The sequence below is a fragment of the Rattus rattus genome, chromosome 1 (assembly GCF_011064425.1).
Source record: "Rattus rattus isolate New Zealand chromosome 1, Rrattus_CSIRO_v1, whole genome shotgun sequence".
NCBI classification, from domain to species: domain Eukaryota; kingdom Metazoa; phylum Chordata; class Mammalia; order Rodentia; family Muridae; genus Rattus; species Rattus rattus.
Window position 1 is genome coordinate 97,018,152 of NC_046154.1, and position 16,921 is coordinate 97,035,072.

Below are 16,921 nucleotides of genomic sequence, written 5' to 3' on the forward strand. Positions count from 1 at the left end.
GCTTTCGTCACCCCCACCACCACCACCCCGCCAGGCACAAGACCACCACCATGTTCCAATACACCCTACTGAGTATATATGGGAAACTTTAATTGCCAGAGAGCTATTCTCTATTGCAGAGTTAACTGTCCCTGAGAAACCGTATTGGGGTTTTGAAAAAGGAAACAATAAGTTTGAATCTATACTAAGGCCATATTAGTAGTGTGATGTTCCTCTGGGAGACACAGGGGATTGTGGGAAGAGGGTAAATCATGTTGCATCTGTCATCCATTGGTTCTCTACCTTAGCTATGGTATCTGCCCCGGAAAGGGGCTTTTAAACCAGAAACGGACAGTTCAGGAAACTTCCAGTAAGATTTGCAAAGACTTGTATTACAATCCCAACCTAAGGATTCACAAAGGGCCATCCCAAACCAATAGCCAAATGGACTGAGGAAAACCTGTGCTTGACAACAGTGAAAATGTCCCTTAGTTCTTTGCCGACAGGTACACTTGTATTAGTTAGCAGAGGCGACAGATTTCTCTGCTTACCTTGTTTGGTGTGCATGTATAACGTATAATGAGGACCTTTAATCAAAGGCTGAGGAGAGCAATGAATACATTCAAGGCTTCTCTACCTTGACACAGAAGGAAGTGGTTGGGTTGGAATGGTGGATGTCTTCGGTGCCCTGCCCAGATTTTTCTGTAGTGCAGGAGCTGTCTGTCCTTCAGCTGCTTCAAATATTCTCAACTAATGACAGCATGGCTTCCTTTTCCAGGAATTGTCCCATAAGAGTTTATGTTCTGCATACCTGCAACCAAAGTTGGACAGATAGGAAGTTAAAACTCATGACCCCTTTTCTTGAGCGTGGGTCCAGCCCTGCTATTTGACCATGTTCCCGTGTTCCTATTGGGGCAAGCTGGGACTATACTTGGCCTGAAGCAATGATGTATTTCCCTCCTTCCTTAAAGGATTCTTTGGTGACACTTTCCCTACAAATCAGTGTCAACCTTCTTATTGCTGTGACCCTTTAATACAGTTCCTCATGTTATGGTGACCCCAACCATAAAATTATTTTCCTTGCTACTTTGTAACTATAATTTGCTACTGTTGTGGATCATAATATAAATATCTGTGCTTTCCACATAGGGGTCTTAGGTAAACCCTATGAAAAGGCTGGTCACAGGGTGATTGTGACACAGAGGTTCAGAACCACTGCCATAAACACACTTACATTTGTCTCACTCTGTTTCTGGGAAACCTGAAGGATGTGCCATTGTGGACATGAAGCTCAGAAGGAGAGCTAAGGTGCTGGGCTTGGTTCGTTGTTGGTTTTTTTTGAGACAAAGCCTTAATGGCTAGCCCTGGCTGTCTTGGAACTTGCTATATAGACCAGGCTGGCCTCAGACTCACGGCGATCCATCTGCTTCCCTAATGCTATATTGAAAGGCCTGCACTATCATGCCCAGCTACAAACCAAGTATTATTATAATTAGGGTTTTAAACAAAACCATTTTCCCAGGTCACAAAGCATTATTAAATAAACTTTTAAAATTCGTGTATGCATATATGTTTCCCGCTCTGTAATATACTTTTTTTTTTTTTTTTGAGTCAAGATTCACTCTGTAGCCTGTGCTTGCTTTACAACTCACTATGATACCTAGACAGATCTCAAATTTGTGGGCACTTCTATCTCAACCTCCTGGCTGCTAGGATTATGGGCATACACCTCCCAGCTATGACAAGCCCTTGACCCATTAGTTTTATAGCAACGAGTTCACTATAGATTGATGGTCTCTGTCTCTCTCTCTCTCTGTCTCTCTCTCTCTCTCTCTCTCTCTCTCTCTCTCTCTCACACACACACACACACACACACACACACACACATACACACCACACACACACACATAGTTAGTTCATTGTAACATTGTTTATATTAACATTGTTTATAAGTTGTTGAACAATCTAAATATCTAGTAGTAGGGAACAGAGTAAACAAATAACTTTCCAGTCACATAAGAGAATACCATATAGTCATTAGAAACAATGAGATAATGTGTTATATATGTAACAAACACTAAATGGTGCCCTGTAAGTGCGTGTAATTTTATTTTTATATATTATTTTTAATTTAAAAACATACATATATATATTTAACAATTTAATTTCAACTAAAAACAAATAATAGGCTAGCTGTGCCTTTTCTTCTGTGGAATGACTTTCAGAATGTATTGTTAAATAAAAAAATAAAGTTTCGTGGTTTTCTTTTATTTGTGAAAGGATAAATGCTAGCATACACATGAATTATTTCTACAACCCAGATTCCTTAGAAGGATATACCTGAAACTATGAAGTGTATCTGTGAAAAGGAACTAGGTGTTTGGGTTTCTTTGTAACATTGTAAACATGTTTTATTGTTAATAAAATTGGTTCATTATTAAAGTATATAATGTGGAAACTACATAACATATAGAAAAATATCCCTTATAATCCTACTCAATTACTCCTTAGCCTTTTGGCTAAGGTCAAGAGTATAATTCTATTTTTAGATGACCACTGCCCACATCTGGCTTAATTTCATTGTTGTCTTCTTTCTGAAGACAAACTATTTCTTAAAATATGCCTACAAGGTACATGCATAGATTTTTATTTTAACTTTTAAAATGTGTAGCCCAGGCGGGCCTCAGATCCCGAGTGCAGAAATTATAGATGTACACCATTATTCTTCGTTATTACCCTGACTTTTTCACTTGGTATTAGATCCTAAGTATTTTCTCACATCAATGAATGTATTCTCAGAAAAATATTTACAACAACTATTTTGTTTTCTACTATATACACGTATATTTCTACCCATTATCCTGTTTTTAACCATGAAGTTATTTCCTGTATTTTGCAAACATATAGTACTGTTAGACAGTTGTAGATATCTCGTTGTATATATGTCTCTAATTCCCCCCCCCCTTTTTTTTCCGGAGCTGAGGACTGAACCCAGGGCCTTGCGCTTGCTAGGCAAGCACTCTACCACTGAGCTAAATCCCCAACCCCTCTAATTCTCCCTTTAAAATAGATTTCTAGTTATGAATCACTAGTCAAAGAAAATAGCTTTAAAACCTTATGCATTAATAGCCTTCCCCATAGTTTGTATGTGTTAACAATCCCAGCAGCAATGGAAATGAGTGTTACGGAGTCCTCACTGATACTGAGTACACTCGGCTGCTGGCATTTGGGGACTTATCATTTCCAAGTTTCCATAGGTATGAAGTTACTCATCAGGCCTCCGATATGCGTATTCAATAACTGATTGCAGTAGGACTAGGCAGCTGTAATGACTGGTCTAGGAGGTTTACTTAGTACCTTGTGAGTCTAGCTGGGAGCCTGGAGTCTGAAGTCAGGGCAGGGTCTTGGAGCAAGGGCTTGCTGGCTTCCTCCCATAGCATGGCTGCCTTGCAGCACCTCCATCCTTCTACAGAATTCTAGGCAGAAGCTCTTTCTTGTTCATACCCATTATCATAGTATTTACACTTCAGGTCAGCTTATAGATATACACGTGCATATATACATATAACACACATGTGCATATATACACATAACATATACACACATATATGTACACACACATATACATACATATAAAGTAGTAACACTGTTATAGTGCTAACTATACTTCTGAGTCATAATTTATTTTAAAACTTGTTTTTATATTTCTGAAGGGTCTTATTGGTTGCTTATTTCATGAGCTCACAAGTACATTGCTTGTGTCTCCCTAGTGCTAGAATTAAAGGCGTGGCCCACCATGCTCAGCTTCTGTCATTTATTTTTTTGAGGAAGTTATGTGTGATGCTCTTTGATTACTTGTCATTTTCATATTCTAGAGAGAGATGCCCAGAATTTCCATTTATTTCATGGGAAATCAAGAGGACTCGAGTGCTTTCTGCAGACAGAGTCTCCAACATGAGCTGGTGACACCGTTGTCTGTTTCATAGCCATGATCTAGGTGCATTTGAGACTTTTACAGGCAGACTTTGAACTAGTTTAACAAGTGTATAGTCCCTTTTATATGTGGGTTCTGGGTTCTAGTGCTGGCTAGCCATTACTAGTCTTCAGGAAGCTCATTCCTCTGGCATTCAGGTGTCTTATATTTAAAGGAGAACCAGGCCTGGGATCCTAGAACCTTGGATTCTTGTGACATAGGAACGAGTGTTCCCAGGTTCATAAGGGTTTTGGGAACCTTAATTTAAATACAACTTCTCCTACTTTGGGTCTGACAGGATCATAAAGCAGTTGTAACAAAGCAAGACTCCTTACACGCCGGTGTGGTTGCTGCTGCGGTTGGCACTATTCCACAGATGAGGAAACCAACGCATAGCTAGACACATGATGTATAGCTAGTAAGTGTAAAAGAGAAGACTCAACTTTCGAAAATCTGACTCCAGAATCAATAGCCACACTGCCTACTGCTAAATTCCAATTAGGTTATAATAGTCACCTTCTCTGATTGGTGGAGAATGTCCTTAATACAATAGTCACCTTCTCTGATTGGTGGAGAATGTCTCTAATTAAAATGAGAAAGTGACATGTTAGGAACTAATAAGAGAACTCATTTTGAAATACGTTTTGCAAACCCTCCACTCTGTAGAAAATAAAACACCTTCAGAGGTTATAAAAAGAAAGGAAATGTTTAACCAGGTTGAATCAGAAGATGCCTAAATGCTCTCCTTTTATTGTTCTGCGAGACTGAGGAGATGTGGACATTTCGGAGGGAAAATAACTTCTATGAAACACCATGCATGTTTATATTTCAGGAGTAGCCAATATACCCTCTCCTCCTTAAATGGTACAAACACGTTTTAAGTTCAGAAACCAATAATCAAATGAGATCAGAGGACTTGGCCATATGAAATTTAAAAGTCAAAAGCAAGAGGGTCTTAACAGTGCAAAGGCATGGTTGAGTTTTAGCACATCAGTACCAGGATGGCACATCGTCACATAGGTATTGCATAACGCCCTTCAAAGCTTCTGAACTGCTTCAGGAACATTCTCTTCATTCCTTGTAAGCAATTGGCATGTTTGGCCATTGGCGTGACTGGGATAAATATGGCTACTAAGGAGTATTTAATAACAAGAAAGAAGAAAGTGAGGGCAAGGCCCATGTTGTGTTTACCTAGCAGCCATTTTTAGCACAGTGCTGGCGTGTGCTGGGAGCTCAGCTGATATTATTCGAATGGATGGAAAATTCACCAAGGTGCTACCGGACTCTGCGAAAATCTCCAGTCAGCTGTTTTCTGTCTGTAAGGTAACTTTAATATAATGTAACATCAACAGTGCAATTCATCTTAAGTAGCCACATATGCTAGGTCAATTTAACATTGCTGTTAAGGTGAGACTTGTTTAAAAGTCTGTGTCTGTGGAAATGGTACAATCTGATCACCACATTTCCAGTTTTCCTTCATGTTCTCATCAGTTCTGTTGATCCCCAACCTGCTCAGAGTTTGTATTCCATGTTATACATACATGACTTAAGGTTTGCTTTGTTTTGTCCTAACATTTCAGTGTAATAGAAAGGCTCAGAATTTTTTTTTAAATGTGTCATGAGTTACTAATTTGGAACTGTCTTTTATCTAGAGAAGGGGATGACTTCTAATAACTCTGACTGATTTTAGCATCAACAACAGCCCTGCCCTCCCTATTGTGCAACAGGGATGTGGTTTGCTGAGCAGGCCTGTGCAGAAAGGTCAAAACTGTATTGTTCGTTGTGTGAGTGAGTCATATCCCTCGCTCCTCGCTCAAGAACAATTGGATCTTAAATGATGGAAGAGACTGCTGGGAGCTTTGAGATGAATGGGATTCAGTTCCAGCCGCCATGTGACTGCATCTGCAGGAGGGTTGGAGAGGTGGGGAGGCTAAATTAAAGGAAAGGGGGAAAAAAAAACAATTGCAAATGACTATGATTCAAGGAAGAATGTGATCAGAGCACTCAGCTCCTACCAGAGGGAAAAATTGGTTGTAGTTAGAGGATGATGTAGTCACCAGAAAGCTTCGCATGGTGCAACATCTGTAACCCCAGTTCCTGGAGGTGGAAGCCAGAGGACCAGGGGTTCAAGATCATCCCTGGTGTATGTAGCAAGTTGAGTGTGTCTGGGCAGACTAGAATTCCCTCTTTCTCTAAACACTTGTTATATTCTGCCACATTCCAGACTGTGCCAGGCCCTAGGGATTCAGAGAGGAAAGTGGTACATTTGTATTCTGGAAAAGCTCTCAACCTAGCTGGGAAAGAGAAACTTAAGTTTTTAAACAAGAAAAATCTCAATTCACCTTCGTGGATATTGCTTTAGGTTGAAGAAGACGACATTCCTGGAGCCAGAGGGTGGAGTGGCCAGTGCTGCCCGAGACCCTGTGAAGATTTCTCAAAAGGGGAGTGAATCAAGTTTGCAGGAGAACTGACGTCGTGGCCACCCACAGCTAAGCAGGTCTCTGCACACACACTGTCTACTTGACTCACACAATAACCCCATGGGACACTCACTGCTTTTTCCTGGTTTGATGATGGAAAGCGATTCATAAGTTCAATAGCATGAAAATTGCCCAAAGCATGGCACTGGCAAACAAACAAGAAATGGGAGTTGAGCTCTGCTTTCTGTTAATGACCTTCAGGTGCCCAGAGGGAAAAAAGGAGAAAGCTCTAAAAATGGAATTTGGAGACTAGGGGATACAGCTCCTCTTAGGACTGGGTTTGATCTCCAACAAGAAGAGATCGAAGGGTGGAAGAAGAGAAGGATGGAGCAAAGGAAGAAAGGAAGGGAGGGGAGAGAGCAAGGGAAGGAGGGGGAAGAGGGCAGGCATGAATCTAGTAGTTTAATCACAGACTAGGAGTCAGGCCAGCCAAGCTGAGGGGCTACAGGTGAGATAGGATTTTCATATCCCTCCAGAGGCTCCCGTACTGGAAGCTTGGTTCCCACAGTGGCTGAGGTAGGAGGTGGTTGAACCTTTAAGAGGTAGAAGTTGACCATACATACCTTATGGTGATGGGGCTTGGTGTTCTCGTGGGACTCCTAACAGTGGGGGTAGGGGACATTCTCTTTTGCCTGCTCTCAGACTCTTCCTCCTACTGGGTTGCTTCCTCCAGCCTTGATAGGAGGGTTTGTGCCCAGTCTTACTGCATCTTGCTAGGCCGTTTTTATGGGATATTCCTGCTCTGTTTGTTTGCTTGTTTGTTTGAAGGGAAATAGGAGAGTTGATCTGCGGGAGAGAGAAGGGGAGGGTGGAGGGAGGGACTGGGAGAGGCGGAGAGAGGGGGAACTGCAGTCAGATGTAATGTGTGAGCAAAGAATAAAAGTTAAAAGCAGTAGAGGAGTTGGGTCTCCCCTCACAGACCAGTCCTTCTACAGCTTACTGGATTTTTCACCAGGGTTGTAACTGAAGGAGCAACTCCAGCCCCTCCCATTCTGTGTTCTTGATTCCAGACACAATCAGTTGCCATCCCCAGCATACACTGCCACCACAGCAATGCTCATGAGGTAATGCAGACACTCAAGGCTGCTGCCCCAGCCTCTTTAACTATAAGCTAAACAAACTGCTTCTTCATAAGGACCACCTGTCAAGTATTTCATTATAGTCATGAATAGCAAGTTAATATGCAGAATAGATTTTTTTAGCTCGTAGGTTGCCTAGTAGTTCTGAATACGGTGGAATAATTGTGTGTGTGTGTGTGTGTGTGTGTGTGTGTGTGTGTAGTATGTATATATGTATATATTATACACAAACACAAAATGTTTATATTGAATATATAGTATGCATACCAGTATATGCCAATGTCTTTGAGGTGGAAGGATTCTCAAAGTAGTTTTAATTTGTGTTTCCCTGACAGCCAATGATGTTGAAATACTTTTCTGTGAAGGATGTGTGGGGATTTTGATTGGGGCTGCATTGAATATGTAAATTAATTGCTTTTGGTAGGATGGTCATTTTTCACAATATTAATTCCACCAATCTATCCTTCCATCTTCTTTATCTTCCTTGATTTTTTTTCTTCAGAGTCTTAAAGTGTTCATTGTTGACGCTTACATCTTTGGCTAGGTTTACTCTGAATTTTTAGGCTTATTCCAAACTATGGATGCATGGTAATTTATTTCTGCTATTTCTTATCATTAGATGGTTTTCATCAGAAACAGTGTCCAATGAATATCATACTAATACTAATTAAGAGGAACACAATATGACCATGTAAACTATAATTCCGCAATCATTTTTTAACTAAAAGAGATGTTCTAGGACCAACAAGACAGTTCAGTAGATAAGGGCACTTGCTATTAAGCCTGATGACCTGAACTGAAGTCCCAGAACCCATATGGTGAAACAGGAAAACTTCCCCAAATTGTCATCTGACCTGCACATGTTTTCAATGGTATCTATGACCCCCCCACACACACACCAAAGCACACACTTAAATAAAGTCAATAAATGTGATAAAAGATTTCAAGATATTTTATTGATGGAATAAATGATACTTTCAAGATTTTGACAATATTCCTGTTGTTATTCCTATAATTAAACTGATTCTGGACACTAATTTCTGGGGTCACTATAACAACACTCAATGTAGGTGTCTTAACATACTAGAAAAAAAATGTTCAAAAGTGCAGAAGTCTGAACTCAAAGTGTCAGCTTAATTAGCTTTTTCTGGAGATGCCGAGGGGAAGTCCCCCATGCCTCCTAGCATCTTGTGACTGCTGACTGCTGCAGCTGGTAGCTACATCACCCTTTCTGACCCCGTTGTCACATGGCTTCCTTCAGTATGTCCTTCCTCATCAGGGCATCAAGTTTTTGAAATTCAGGATTCATTGTGCTCCAATATGACATCATTTTAATTAACTAATTATACTTGCACAGAGCCTGTCTCCACGTAATGTCACATGCTGAGGTAATTCAATCAAGTTATTCAGCAAATGCGGGATCTCCTTTGCAATTCCAAAATCCCTTCTCTGAACTCTTGGGAGAAAATGAGATTTAGATTTTCAAATGGAAAAATCATATATATCATGTACCACATAATAGTGTACAAAGGTCAGGAATAACGTTTTATGATTAAAAAAAAGACCCATTGTTTCTGAAGTAAAATATATGCAAATCTATACCAAGTAAGATGAAGACAATAGACAGTTTTGTTATTTTATGCCCAAACTTACTGCCAACAAGAAAGAAAGCAATTTTCAAGTCTTATAACTTTGGAGATTTGAGCATTGGAGAGTCTGTGGGGCTTAATGTGGTTCCTTTTCAAGTGACAGTGTTAAAATCCCAAGTCAAAAAGACACTTGGGGTGCTGGAAAGAACCATCAGTGAAGTACTTTCCTCCTTAACATGAGGACCTGGGTTTTGATTCCCAGAACCTATGTTGAAAAACAAATTTAAAAGGTGGATTTGTAAGGTTGTCCTTAGGAAGACAAAGACAGGTGAGTCTCAGGAACTCACTGACCAGCCAGTCTAGCCTAACTGAATTACAGGCTAATGAGAAACCCTATCTCAATATTCAGGATGGACCTGTGGCCTCACACACATGTTCTAGTACATATTCACCTACATGAGCACACACCTGTATGTGCTTACATATACAAAATAAGCAAATACAATACAAACAAACAAGCCAGCAAACCAATTGTTATAGCCACATAGTGCAAATAGTTCATGTATTGCAAACCTATAATTACACATACAAGGCAAAATAGAGGATCAAACTCAACTCCAAACCCATTTCTATTCAAGTAAGATTTGCAAGGCAGTTCAAAGCTCCTCAGATCAAGAAATCCCCAGGGTAGGCCACATTTTATACATATCCACCAAGCCTTCGCAAACACTTTCTAATATAGCAAACTCAGGCATTAATCTTCAGCAGAGAGTTGGTGAGAAGCAGAACTACCCTCAGGTGGCCATCTGCTTCCTGAATTGCACTTGCCCTGTGTTCCTGGGGCCAAACAGAGTCCACTGCTGCCGGATCATTTCCCCTGGGTCCTTGGCAACCATTTTTTTTTTTCATGAAATAAGAAGGATTGTAACCTCTGGCTGTTATAAGTTCAATTGGAGGTTATTTTACTTGTGGTCACAACAACATTACAGAGTTTATTGGCAAAAGCCGTCTAGACTGTTTGTATGTTATAGTCACAGTTGACAGTGGAGTTGTTTACTATTCAAGTGCTCTGCCTCTCAGGAAGAGATTTCATCCCCCTCAAACCCACTGTTAATTGAAAATATCGCAAAGGAAGAATGCATTTCATCACTTAATACATGGAAAGAAAGTCTCCTACAAACCTGTTTATAAGTTTATTTGGGACTAGCCAAGTATTGTGACAGGAACATGCATGTCAGTGAACCAAAGTTCAAAGCAGGAGGATACCCTCAAAGGCAAGGTGCGGAGGCTGCCAGAGGTTGTTTTGTGTCAAGTATCCTTGGCTACAAGTATCAATAACTTTGACATTGTCCAAGTTTGGAGGGGCGGTCCTTGGGCAGAAGTATTTTCCTTGGAAGATTGTCATAGTCTTCGTGCAAATTTACCATAGTGGCAAACCCGTAAGACAGTTTTTGCATCAGGAATATTTACACAAGAGCACAAGAGCCTCTCCACAGTCTCCTAGGTTTATTAATTTATTTTTGGCTTAGGACATTTTGCAAGTGACTTCATTTTGATTCTGACTCTCTTCGCATTTTAATTTTGCCCCCACACTAAACATCACAGATTAGCCCCACCTACCTTAAATCTACTTAGAACATTAACATTAGCCTCCATTTGGGCCAATGGATTTAACAAAAATCCCATTTTGCCATAGTGTTAAATAGACTACGTAAGGTGTTGGATGCAACAGAATGGTTGCATTGGCATAAAGTTAAAGGAAGGTGAAGCAGGAGCGTCCTACAGTCACAAGTCTGTTAGCATCCCGTTACTGCTGTCACAAAGAAACAGCACTGGAAGGCTTAAACTAACAGAAGCTTATCATCTCACAGTTATGGAGGTGAGGAGCTTAAAAGGGTCTCAGCAAGAACCACGCTGTTGAGGGGGCTTTTCTTGCTGCAGGCCAGTGTGGAGAACCTGCTTCCGTGCCTTTCTACCCTCTGGAAGAGGCTGTGTTCCTTGACTTAGGGATCCTTTCTTTGTTTTCAGGGCATGTCAGTCCACTCAAGACTCAGAGCGTTAAGTGTCTTGATAAAAGTCTTGGCATTAATTAAAGAAAAAAGTCCAGAGGAAAAAGAAGAAATTCCTCCCAGCGTCACATTATGGAATCATACAAATATGTAAATTTCAGGTTATAGGCCATGTCTATGAGCTGTAAACTGTAGTCAGTTCATTCATTTTACATGGAACACCTTTAAAACAACCTTTAGACAATCGTGAGCCTGAGGTAGTGTGTCCTCAAGGCTCTGCCAACTTGTCTGTCTGCTTCCTCCTAGTTCTCTGGCCCTGGCTTCTGGCCTAACCTTGTCCTTTGGCTACTGAGAATCTTTCTAGACCAGTTCTGTCAAGTAGTGATATGTGAGCGGTGGTGGTTTGCAGGAGAATGTCAGCCAAAGGCTCGGGGATTCAAACACTTGGTCTGCGCTTGCTGGCGCTGTCTGGGGGAGGCTTGAGAGGTATGGCCTAGCTGGAGGAAGTGTGTCATCAGGTAGAAGGGTTTGAGAGTTTAAGGCCTCTCCCTATGTCTAATTTGTTTTCTCTGTGTTATCCTTCTGTTTAAAGATGTGTGCTCCTGCTGCTAGGCCTGCTGCCTGTACACAAGTTTCTCTGCCAGGAGAGACTTCTATCCATCTAGAACTGTTACCCAAAATAAGCCTCTCCTTCTGTAAGCAGCCTTTTTCACGGTGTTCATAAGCTGTGTATGTGAATTAAAAGTTTACAATCCTATACCTCAAAGTGTAACACCAACAGAAAAGGTAAATTCATTTTAATGTAGTTGACTCACTGCATACAAAATATTGTCAGTTTGGGATGCAATCAATACTAAAAATTGCTAATGAAATATTTCCCTCTTTGTTTCTTTTTGCATTTTCTTTTATTCAAAATTCAATGTATATTGGCCTGGATGCTAAAATGTTCACCTGTAGTCAAGATGTGCCCACAGATGCAGAAGTGGCATCTAGAATGTTACTAGGTAACCAGCCACTTCCTGATTGGATCTAAGGCTCACTCCACAGGGGAGAATCCATGATTGGTACTGTAAACCTGGTCAAAAGCCTAGGGATGTCATAAACCCTGGGGGAACCTACTGTTTTATTTCACTAAATGGTCATTTTGTCAAGCTACCTTCTAAAGATCTGTGTTGGTACCCACCAGTCTGAGCTTCTCCTAACCTTGGTCAGAGAAGCTTCCTTTTGCAGCGAGTGGCAGTCAATGCAGAGACTCATAACTATGCACAGTGCTGAGATGAAGTGACTATGGATGCTCAGCCCTAACGGGACTCCTTATCCACACTCCCACCAAGGTTCATGGAAAGGAAGAGGCGGTTGGTGAAATGTGTTAGGGGCTACCTTTGCCCATGATGTGGCTGTTAGATGTTACCTTTGCACATGATGTGGTTGTCATACTCATAAACTTTTAACAGCTGCACGGGACCCGGGTACCACCTATCAGATTTCCAGCAGTTGGCACTACTTGAGTTCAGTGGATTATAGCAAGGTAGGAGAGGACATAACATCAGGAGGGGAACTTATCGGACAGAGTCGGGGTGGGAGATGATAGAGGAGACTTGGGGTGGATAGGATTGAGAATCATTGTACATGTGTATGAAATTGCCAGAGGATATATACAACACACTCCTTTTAAAAGACAGCTATCTGTGGTTCTGCGTGTTAATAAATGTGTATTTATAATGCCTTTGCATAGAGATGTAGGATGATGCCATCACGCAGGTGAAGGCAGGTACAAGATAGAACGAGGCCTGTCATTGGATGAGAAGGCAGAATGGACAGGAGAAAAGTTTTAGAGGAGGGAGAAGACTGTATTGAAGGGGGAAAGCAGGAAGAGAAGCAGCCGAGAGAACATGGAGGCAGATGTTAAGATTCCTCTCTGCACATTTACAGGTTGCTATGAATGTTCTTAATGGATGGATGTGGACAGGGCTTTGTATTTCTAGGTGGGCAACTATGTCTTACCAATTGGATCAGAGATTACTGTGTCGTGTGTTCTTTCATGTGGTGATTTAAGTTCAATAGAGTATGTGGTGGGTGGGGACACTAGGCCGCCATGGAATTGGGATGTGTATGTCTGGCATGGTGGCAACCTGCCTTGGGAACTGGATGGGTAGAGAGACTGTTGCCAGGCTCAGAGAGTAGTCATAGGCAGTGTGGTATGGGATGGAGCAGAGAGGGTGAGAGGCTTTGCTGACTGAGATGAAGATGTCTACCAGATGTCTTGGGGTACTGCAGTGCCAGACCTAGTATGGGGGAAAAGACAGCTTTATTTTTTATAATTATACAACAACATAGAGAAATCTGTTCCTCACTTATTTACTCTTTTTGAAACAAAGTTTAATTCTGTACCTCAGGCTAGCCTAGAACTTGCTCTGTAACCTACTCTGGCATCACACTTGTAATCATCCTCCTGCCTTAGCCTCTTCAGTGCTGCAATACTTGTATGAGCCATTCTGCCTGCCTAGAATTTCTCTGCTTAAAACAAAGAAAGAAAGGAAGAAAGAAAGAAAGAAAGAAAGAAAGAAAGAAAGAAAGAAAGGAAGAAAAGAAAAGAAAAGAAAGAAAGAAAGAAACAAACAAACAAACGAAGGAATCCAAAAATAAAAAACCCTTTCTACTTGGACAAATCAGAAATATATGCATTTTGACTTTTTTAAAGCTAGGGCATCATGGAGTCTGTTCTGGCTTCAACCTTGCTATGTAGCCCAGGATTGCTCTGAGTTCCCGATCATCTTGTTCAGAGTTTCCTGGTGCTAGGGTCCAGATGAGAGCCACTGTGCCAAACAGAATCTGTATTCCTGCCCACTTTGTTTCTCTCTGTTTCTTGGCTGAGCCATGGGGGTACAGAAATAAAGCGAAGAAACAGAAATATAACAAGTTACCTATTCAAATTACAAGGAACACAAATTACAGAGGACACAAAAGAAAATGGACCCTGGGGACACTGTGCTAACCGTAACACAGCTGCCCCAACCCAGCCCATCTAAAGCAAGCAACTTTGTACAGAGAGAGCTGGAGGCTAGCAGAGGGAAGGGGAAGCTAGGTATAAAGTCTATAAGGTGGAAATGCTGTACAGATCTGTGCGGCCGTGTGCTTCTAGTTAATAATGCAGCTTACATATGAATGTCTAAGAGCTTAGCTGTCACACTACAAATATGCTGCTCGCTTTTACTTAGATGTGGGAAGAGGGGGAAGGAGGAGTGGGAGGATGAGGACAAAGAAAACGAAGAAGGAAGTAAAAGAATCTATGATAGTTTTAAAAAGGCGGTTTCGAGCTTGGCCTGTGAGATACTTCAGACCTCTGTCCAGGACTGAAAGAACTAGGGTATAGAAGGACATTGTGAGAAGTGCAGTTCTGGGCTAGAAATTAGATCCCCATCCGTATTCTGGGAGAGACCTGAATTAAAAACCGAATTCGTCTTAATACCTGGGGATGAGTCTTATTTCTTCTTTAACCGTGGCCATTGATAGAATAAGCTGCATGATCATCAGGGATTTAAGTTGCATAAAATATGTCCTATTGTGCCCTCCCTAGAATTAACATGATACAGAAAAAGAAAAAGAGCATGCTGTCAGTTGAGTGGTGCCGGCTGTAAAGGCCTCTTAACTATGCCTGTGACTTTAGACAGATACCTGGGACTCTATTCGTCAACTATAGCACAGAGGCCATAATATCTGCTATATAAGCTCTTAGGTACACTGACTGTGAATGAGACTATATACACACATATAATCACACCTATAAAGAATCTATATACCAACCATGATTCTTTTTAGAATGCACATACACCACGGCGCCTGTTAGGATTGCAGGGTGCCAGACCTCAGAAATCATTCTGCTTAAAAGAAAGGACTATACTAACTGCTTTTCAAAAAGGGAAACAGTAGATGGCTCAAATGCTCTAAAAGTTCCTGTGCAAATTAAAATTCTAATCAGATCCATAAAACTTAGGGAAAAACTAGCAATGCCCAGTTACTAGATACAGGAATATGGAAAAACACTGCCTCCATAGATTGCTAAAGGCAGGGCAAAACATCAAAGCTCATGTAGAGAATTTGACAAGATCTATCAGAATTTTAAATGAACATTTCCTTTTGCTGATGAGTTTATTTCTAGTAATTGATCTCGCAGCTATTCTGCCACATGCAGACACAGTGTGTGCATAAAAGGATGTATTGCATCATAGTTTCTAAGGCAAAAAGACTGTAAACAATCTACTGTCAAAATGAAACTGACCACTGACCAAATAACAGGGCCAAGTCCGCACAGTGGGCTCGGCTGCCCTGTGTAGGCTGAGGTAGAACACATCTCCAAAGACAGTCCAGATGCTATGTGTGGGCACTGTTAGCATTTGCTGGAAGGTTAAGGTGTGTCGTACCTGTTCATGTGTTTGAAAATGCAGAGGCGGTCTCTTCAAGGATTCAGCAGAGTAAATAAATAATAAAATAAATAAATAAAGTGGGCAGATGGGAAGCCAGGGGAACACATGGAACCTCTATCCTAATCGATGTGCTACAGGGATACACTCTTCCTCACCGTCCTAAGTTGGCTTCTGTTGCGTGTTAAAATACCCTAACAAAAGGCTGCTTTGGGGAGAAAGGGTTTATTTTAGTGAACAGTTCCAGATTACAGTCTATCAGGAAGTAAAGGGGCGGGAACCTAAAACAGTCACATCAGTAAAGATCAGAGAGAATAGGTGTATACCTATCTACATTTGCTCAGCATCTCTCCACCCTTACACAGCCCAAGAACCAAGCATAGTGAATGGTGCCACCCACAATGGACTTGTTCTTTCCATTTCTATAGAATCAAGACGATCCCACACAGACATGCCCACAAGCCAACCTGGTCTAGACAGTTCTTCATTGAGACTCTCTGCCCAGGTGATTTGATAGTGTGTCAAGTTGACAATTAAAACCAGCCATCAAACTCACTGTCGTTTTACTTTTTGCACCCAGAATATGAATATATATATTCAATATAATAATATTTCAAAGAAGAAAATGCAATGCAGGAGAAATAAAATTAGAGTCAGAAACATTGGTTCACTCCCTGAATGATCTCAAGTGAGTGGCTTTTTCTCTCTAGTTTGTTTCCTTGGAGAAAGGGGGGGGCAATATAATAACATTGGAACAACCATTAAGATATTAAGATGCTTATAGGTAACATAACGATTTTCATGTCTGTCTGTCTGTCTGTCTCTCTAAGCAGAAAGTATTGAGAAAAATCAGCTGTTCCTATATCAAGGGCATTGCCTGGCTAAGAAACTGTCTTACTTTTTGGATTGATGTCACAAAGGCCTTAAACATTTAAGAACCCACGCTCCTGCCCTGGCAATGGGCAAAGAGATACCTTGTTGGTGTTGTTCTTATATCAGTCAGGGGCAGGGCAGATGGTGTCCGGTGTTCATCCTAGTTTGATGCCTGGCTTGGTGGCCAAAGCTATTTTATGTTCAGGACACACGAAAATCAAATCAAAGACAGAGACCTGCAGACCACCATGCCCTCCACCAACTTGTTCTACTGCCCATGGTACATGCAAACTGTAGTCACTTGTTGTTATGCCAAGCAGTATGGACAAAGGATGTCACCCAGGGAACTGCCAGCCGTGTGGTCAGCCTGCAGCAGGAGCCACCACAATGTGCGAGTGTGCGGGTCAGATGGGAAAGAGAGAAGTGGAGCAGCTTGAACATTAGATGAGAGATGGGACTGGAGACGCCAGGGTGGAGAGGAGTGTCTGTTGTGAGTAGACAGACCCATGACCTGGGGC

At 41.3% G+C, this 16,921-nt stretch overlaps 1 non-coding gene across 1 annotated transcript; it reads left to right on the plus strand.

Annotated features, from left to right (window-relative positions):
- Positions 1-16,478: 16,478 nt before the first annotated feature.
- Positions 16,479-16,617, plus strand: LOC116890496. The gene has a single exon (XR_004386682.1). It is a non-coding gene; the product is annotated as a small nucleolar RNA SNORA48 (small nucleolar RNA).
- Positions 16,618-16,921: the final 304 nt, after the last annotated feature.